The sequence below is a fragment of the Solea solea genome, chromosome 11 (genome assembly GCF_958295425.1).
Source record: "Solea solea chromosome 11, fSolSol10.1, whole genome shotgun sequence".
Taxonomy (NCBI): domain Eukaryota; kingdom Metazoa; phylum Chordata; class Actinopteri; order Pleuronectiformes; family Soleidae; genus Solea; species Solea solea.
Genome location: NC_081144.1, coordinates 23,949,130 through 23,957,240, shown reverse-complemented (window position 1 = coordinate 23,957,240; position 8,111 = coordinate 23,949,130).

Here is an 8,111-nt window from a genome sequence, read left to right as displayed (position 1 = left end):
CACTGTGGACTTTGGTGTGGGAGAGTCAAAGGTTGACAAACTTCAGTTTCCTGACATAAAAAATGAGTTTATCCAGACACAGTTTTCTTTTGGAAGTTATTTTTACTTGTCCTCCTGCAGGAATGAAGACACACGGCCCCATCCATCAGCAGGATGGGGCTGTTTCCCAGCCTGACATGACTTTTATTTTAATTTCCTCCTCATCTTTCCACGACGACAAAGCGAGACCCCTTTTCACAAGCAGACATTTTGTTTCCTGCTTTTGTTTTCACGGAAATCTGACGTAAAATCTCGAAAATCGACATGCTGTAAATCCTTCGGGGCTTGGCAACAATAAACGAGACACATACAAGTCCATGTGCAGCACATCTCTTGCATGCCTCAGTGTTTTCCCACCAATTATAATGAACTGTTTATAATCCCGTCTAATAAGTCTGTGTTAACTGGGCACGGTGCCACAAAGGGGGAACACACGCAGGTTTCACAGCTGTCTGACCTCATCCAAGCTTCAACCATGCTAATACTTTGACTTTAAGTGACAGTTTATTATTATTCTTGTTCTTATTTTTAATTTGATTGTATGAGATCGAGTCACATAGTCTCTGCTGGCTGTGCTGAGCTGGCCTCCTGTGCCAGGACCCAGTTTAACACAAGGTCACTCCAAAAGAGAAAAACATAGCTGCCTGTAACAGAAAACAGATTTTAGCCTCTTAACAAATGTTTAACCTCAAAAAATACACAGCTACTTAAGACTATGATATATTAACCTTCTGCTTTAGGTTTCGGTATACAGCCTGCTTTGACTGAAAACTCAAGTTTGTGTCGCTTTGTTAACCGCTCACTCTCCCACACACCAAAGTCCATAGAGAAAAAGACCACACAAGGCAGCACTTGACCAGCAGCTCCTGTGTTTCTGGGGGGGTGGATTTCAGATCAGATATATATAATTGGTGAACATTTTAAGTGAAAAATTAGAATTTCAGAGAAGGTAATTTGAAACCATGAGGTCCCAGGACTGCATGTTGGCATTTAAGTCACAATTTTTCCCATTCGTAATTATTCCAACAATAAAAATTCACCTTGATCCACTTTAGTGACTGCTTCAGTTATTTAGTCATGATTCATCCAATCTGTAATCTTCAATATCAAACTAGCTCTGTCTCTCCTCACGTTGTTGTTGTGCAACTTTGTTCTCAAGAAAATGGAAAATACAGAAAATCATGAACCTCTTCTTGTGAAATGTTAAATATGCACTTGAAGTTATTTTTGCCCACTAGATGGCAAAGAAACCACAAAGCGCACACCCAGTTTAAAAAAAAAAGAAGCAAAGCAATAAATCAAATATCTGTGTGTGGGACATTTCTGTCCTCCTGTGGGCGCTGTGGGCCTCAAACTCAATGAGATGTGAGCGTAAACCAGCACACACACACACCCTTGGCATGGAAGTCCTGTGGCCTGGCAAACACACACTCTCTCTCTTTCTCTCTGTCTCTCTCTCTCACACACACACACACAGTGAAGTTGTGGTGCAGTACAAGACTGACCCACAAAGACAGATGCTTGGACACACCAGCCGAACCAAAGAGAGAGGGTGGTTTAGTAGAGACAGATGTAAATGTGTGTGAGACAACTTTGGGAAAATATGCGAAATATGTTAACAGCCACGAAACAGCAAAAGTGAAAGTTACCACTGGATGTTGTTCTTTTCTATTGCAGAGACTGGGACTTGAACTTTATTTAAAAATGTACGGTGTCTTCCGGTTGCAAAATCTACACCCATTTTGAAGCCTTAAGACTTATATCATGACTTTTTTGCGTACAAAAGTTCACAGATGGCACCTGCAACCAGGACTATACCACCTGTCGCTTTAATTTATAGTAACCCTTAATATGTATGAATATGTTTGCCACTCCCTAATATGCTACAAATATCAGTTTTCATTACTTCAACGAGTAAAAGCTGCACCAGCTGTCGATCATACTCGTGTTAGTCATGTTTTATTGTCTATTTTCCTCCAAATGGAAAGGCTGACTGGCAGTTCCACAGGCCCCCTTGTCGCAGGGGGCCTGTGGAACTGCCAGTCAGCTACCCGCAAAACTGAGTTCATTTCCGGCTTTGCTACTGAGCAATGCCTGGACTTCCTTGCTCTCACTGAGACTTGGATAACACCCTCCAACACAGCCACCCCTGCAGCTCTCTCCTCCGCCCACTCCTTCTCCCACACACCCAGATCCACTGGAAGAGGTGGTGGGACAGGTCTGCTCATCAACCCCAACTGGACTTTCACTCTTTACCCACTGCCACACTTCTCTTCACAGTCGTTTGAATTTCATGCTGTAACTGTAACTCACCCAGTCAAACTAACCATTATTGTCATCTACCGTCCACCAGGCCCATTGGGACACTTCTTGGAGGAACTAGATGTCCTCCTCTCAAACGTCCCAGAAAATGGCCCACCACTTGTTCTTCTGGGTGACTTCAACATCCAGTCAGAGAAGTCATCCGATCTACTATTTCTACTTTCGTCTCTTTCTCTCTCACTTGCTCCTTCTCCACCAACTCACAAAGCTGGCAACCACCTCGACCTCATCTTCACCAGAAACTGCTCCACCTCCGACCTCACGGTAACTCCACTTCATGTCTCTGATCATTTCTTCATTTCCTACTCTCTCCCACTCTGCCAATCTGAGGATCTCATCTTATCAGATACTGCACTTGTCCGTCGCAACATTCGCTCTCTCTCTCCCTCCTCTCTCTCCTCAACTGTTCTATCAGCACTTCCTTCAGCTGACTCCTTCTCCCTCATGCATCCCAACTCTGCCACTGACACATTCCTCTGTACTCTGTCCTCCTCTCTTGACTCTCTCTGTCCTCTTACTTCACGGCGGGTTCGTAAGTCCTCCCCAGCCCCGTGGTTGTCGGACTCAGTGCGTACTGAGAGAGCCACGATACGGGCAGCAGAAAGGAAATGGAGGAAATCAAAACTCCCTGACGACCTGCGTTCCTATCACTCTCTTCTCTCCACCCTCACTGCCTCTATCTCTGCAGCCAAACAATCTTTCTATCAGACTAAAATTCAATCCTCTTTCTCTAACCCCAAAAAACTTTTCTCGATCTTCTCTAACCTCCTTGACCCCCCTACCCTCCCTCCTCCCTCCTCCCTTCTACCAATTCACTTTGTCAACTACTTCACAAAGAAAGTAGATGACATTCGCTCTTCTTTCTCAACCCCACCTCCTGATCTCACCACTCTACCAACCACAATTTCAGCTCCTTCTCTATCCTCTTTCACCCCTCTAGCTCAGGATCAAGTTCTTTCCCTAATAACCTCTGCCCGCCCCACCTCCTGCCCCCTTGACCCTATCCCCTCTCACCTTCTTCAGTCAATTGCTTCTGATCTTCTTCCTTTCCTCACCCACCTCATTAACACATCTCTATCATCTGGTTGCTTTCCGGACTCTCTTAAAGAGGCCAGAGTGACCCCCCTCCTTAAAAAACCCACCCTTGACCCGTCTGAAGTAAATAACTACAGACCTGTCTCTCTTCTTCCTTTTCTCTCCAAAACTCTGGAGCGTGCTATCTTTAATCAACTCTCCTCCTACCTTCACCGGAACAACCTTCTTGATCCTCTTCAGTCTGGTTTTAAAGCAGGTCACTCGACCGAAACTGCACTCCTTGCTGTCACTGAGCAACTCCACACTGCCAGGGCTGCCTCTCTCTCCTCTGTGCTCATCCTCTTGGACCTTTCTGCAGCGTTTGACACAGTTAACCACCAGATCCTTATTTCCTCCCTTCAAGAACTAGGTGTCTCAGGATCTGCACTTACCCTACTCTCGTCCTATCTTCAAAACCGAACATACAGAGTAACCTGGAGAGGATCTGTGTCGGAACCCTGTCCTCTAGCTACTGGGGTCCCTCAGGGTTCTGTCTTGGGCCCTCTCCTCTTCTCTCTATACACCAACTCTCTTGGTTCTGTTATTCTCTCTCATGGTTTTTCCTATCACAGCTACGCCGACGACACCCAACTCATCCTCTCTTTTCCCAGCTCAGACACAAATGTAGCAGAACGGATCTCCGCTTGTCTGACCGACATCTCTCAGTGGATGTCTGACCATCACCTGAAACTCAATCTCAACAAGACTGAGTTTCTTTTTCTCCCAGGAAAGGGCTCTCCCACCACAGACCTAACCATCACCCTCGACAACTCTGTGGTAACTCCGTCTCATACCGCAAGGAACCTGGGTGTGACACTTGATGACCATCTCTCCCTCACTGCCAACATTGCTGCAACAGCTCGATCTTGCAGATACATGTTGCACAACATCAGAAGGATACGGCCTCTTCTAACCCAGAAGGCGGCACAGGTTCTGGTCCAGGCTCTTGTCATCTCACGCTTGGATTACTGCAACTCACTCCTGGCTGGTCTTCCTGCGTGTGCCATACGACCCCTGCAACTCATCCAGAATGCAGCAGCTCGACTGGTCTTCAACTTACCAAAATTCTCCCACACTACACCTCTCCTCCGCTCCCTTCACTGGCTTCCTGTAGCTGCTCGCATCCGCTTCAAGACTCTAGTGCTTGCGTTCCATGCTACAAACGGATCCGGTCCAGCCTACATCCAGGACATGATCAAAACCTACACCCCAGCCCGCCCACTTCGCTCTGCATCGGCAAACCGGCTCGCTGCCCCCTCACTGAGAGGATCGCAGAGGCACTTACAGAACTCGAGACTGTTCACTGTCCTCGCTCCCAAATGGTGGAACGAGCTCCCCATTGACATCCGGACAGCGGAAAGCCTCCACATCTTCCGCCGCCGACTAAAAACACATTTCTTCCGACTCTACCTCGACTAAGACGATAACGACGACGGAAAAAAAAAAAAAAAAAAAAAATCGCACTTATGACTAGCACTTCATAGTTTGATTTACTTGAAGCTCTTACTTACTTCTAGCTCTTATTTGTACCCAAATGTTTAAATGCACTTATTGTAAGTCGCTTTGGATAAAAGCGTCTGCTAAATGACATGTAATGTAATGTAATGTAAAATGGGGACATCATTTAAAAAATTGGTATCGCGTTCTATTGAAGAAGAGCTGAAACTACCAATTGAGATTATTTTACTGACGTTATACATCTCATTTTCCCCTAGACTTTGTTCTAACAGAGTTGTTTTTGCAACAGTAGAGTCGCCCCTGCTGCAATTTGCTGGTATGAGTCCAATCAGATAAAAATGTATTCATATTCTCTCTTCCACATGCTCAAAAGTCAATAATGGAGTTCCACAAGGCTCAGTGCTTGGACCAATGCTCTTCACCCTATACACGCTCACTTGTAAGATTTGCTGTATGTATTTTGCCTGTATGTATTTCATATACAGTACTGTGCAAAAGTTTCAGGCACCACCAGCTCTGTTGTTTTTTCTGTCTGTCAAATTCTGTGATCATTGGAATTTGGAATTAAGTGACGCGACAACAGCAGATATTTCTTTAAATGAAATAGTAGGACAAACACAGGATTTACCAGGAACATTAATTAAGGTTCCACTCCAGTATTAACAGAGCTGTGTTATTGTTCAAGTGTAAGGGTAGATCACGCTAAATACTACACCTGTAGAGGATGTTTTTTTTTGTTTGTTTTTTTTAAAAAACAAAAAACTGCATACATATTTTCTGGATGTGTTCCAGTAAAGTGAAATAGAAATAATTATCCTCTATTGTCGTTATAGCATTGCTAAAACAACAAATCTAATGGTGGCCTAAGACTTCTGCACAGTACTGTACATCATGTGTGTATATAAAGTGTATATAAAAATGTCGTCTTCAGGTTGCACAACAAAGCCTATTTGTATAGCCTCGAGATTCACATTTGCTGGCTCCTATTGAATAATACTAGCTGCCAATCACACTCATGTCCCCTCTTACGTGCTTTATCACCTATTATCATCTAAATGAAAACTGAAATGTACCGGTTGAGACCATTAACTCAAACATTTTTTTACTGACATTATCAGAGTTCCACAAGGCTCAATTCTTGGACCAATACTCTTCTCAATTTACATACTTGTAAGTTTTCCTGTATGTATTCTGGTTCTGCCAGATTTTTCCTCCTGTATGTATTTCAGATACGTCATCACTTTACATATAAATGTTTGTCATATTCAGGTCTAGTTGTATAGCCTAGTTTAGATTCGCACTCTGACTGGCACAATTTCAGTTTGTGACACCAAACATTCACAGGCTCCCATTGGGCGATAGCAGCTGTCAGTCACACTAGTGTTCACTCATTTGTGGTTTATTGTCTATTTCACTCTAAATGGGAACATTATTTATAACATTTACATCATGTTCTGTTGTAGAGCAGCTGAAACTAGCGATTCTGACATTATAAATCAAGTAAGAAGTAAGATAGACTTCAATTCAAAGAAAATTATTTGTCTTGGCCTTGTTCTGTAAAGTGCCTTCACATCATGTGTGATGTGTGATTTACCGCTCGGTTCAAATAGACCAGTTTTGATGTGATGTCACGGTTGGTTTTCTGTTAAAAGACTCTGTGATACGAGACAAGCCAAGGCCTTCACACTGGATTTGTGTAACATCATCACTGACATCATCACAACCGTCTCTATTTCAGTCCTCCTTTGTTTCTTCGGATGACATGCGTCTTCTCTTCCTTCTTTCATTGTCCTTATTTGGACTTGGTTTATCTCATTTCTCTCAGCCTCTTTCTCTTGCTGCTTTGCTCCCCAACGATATCTCTCGCCATCTAGAAATCTGTCATTGCATTATCTCCACTCATCCAGACCAGAACAGATTCCTGCCAAGTAAGTGAAACGTGTGCAACAGCAAAGAGCCGACACATTTGCCAAAAATGCTCTGGATTAGAGATCGTATGTCTTTACCACTGGTTTACCCCACGTGCTTTGATTTATTTGGACATCTATCTATCACCAAACTGTCCAACAGTTTTGTTTGACAGGCTTTAAACTTGGCAGGTGACTCACTGACTTTGACATTGATTGTTTTTGTCTTGCGTTCACTGTCGTCTGAGTTTGTAGTTTTTTCTCCCTGTGTGTTTCATGTCCTGTTTCAGTTAGTGTTACTTCCTGTATTTTTCCTGTTTTGCCCTCCATTGTTAATTGTATGCCCCACCCTGAGCTGATTCCACCCCCACAAACACACGTACATAATCAACACAAGGAGGGAGATCATGTTAGTACTGATGCTGTGCCTGGACGTCCCAAAAGAGAAGGGTGATAGTAAGCTATCAGTAGTACAATAGTTTACTCATGGAGAGGAGGAAGAGGCAGACGTACAGCAGTAGATTTGAGTCCAGGCCCCTTGGCTGGTGGACCTTCTTCTTCCACATCTACTGATCCCGTCTCGTCATGTTTTAGTCGTCAAACATGAGATGTTCATTTCGTCACCGTCTCTTTATTGTCATGAAAAAAAGAGGCGTCAACAAAATATTTTTGTCATCGTCATCGTTGACGAAAACAACACTGATTAGAACTCCATTAGACTGCACACAATAAGGAATTACACCGACATTCAATCTGCATATTGAATGTCGAGGAGGAGGAAGAGCTGAGGAGGTATTTCTTGGCCAATAGCTCAGTGGTTTTCTGCTGTGTAAAGATAGCAATGTGCCAACAATGTGCCCCGACCACACATGCACAGCCACCCACTGATGAACACAAGTGCATTTAATGCCTATAACCTGGGCGTGGAAAACAAGAGCTGCGTCATTTGGAAACGAGAAATGACGCGTGTGCCGCGCTGTATGTAATGCCGCGGTTCAGCCTTATAACAATACTCCAAGTGTAAGTAGATAAAACATTAACATTTTGTACACAATCAACAATAAAGGAATTATTCACCATTTGATGAATCTTATCTTACTCTACACCAGAGGTCTCAAACTGGCGGCCCGTGGGTCACATGTGGCCCTCCAAAGACTTCATGTGGCCCCTGTCAATCGATATTGTTATTTCTGTGGGTTTTAGATAAATGTTTATTGTGAACTATACTGTATATGGATCCATGGCAAAACAGACACTTTTATTTTGAAAGTTTGAGACCCCTGCTCTACACCATGATGAAATGTCAAAGGT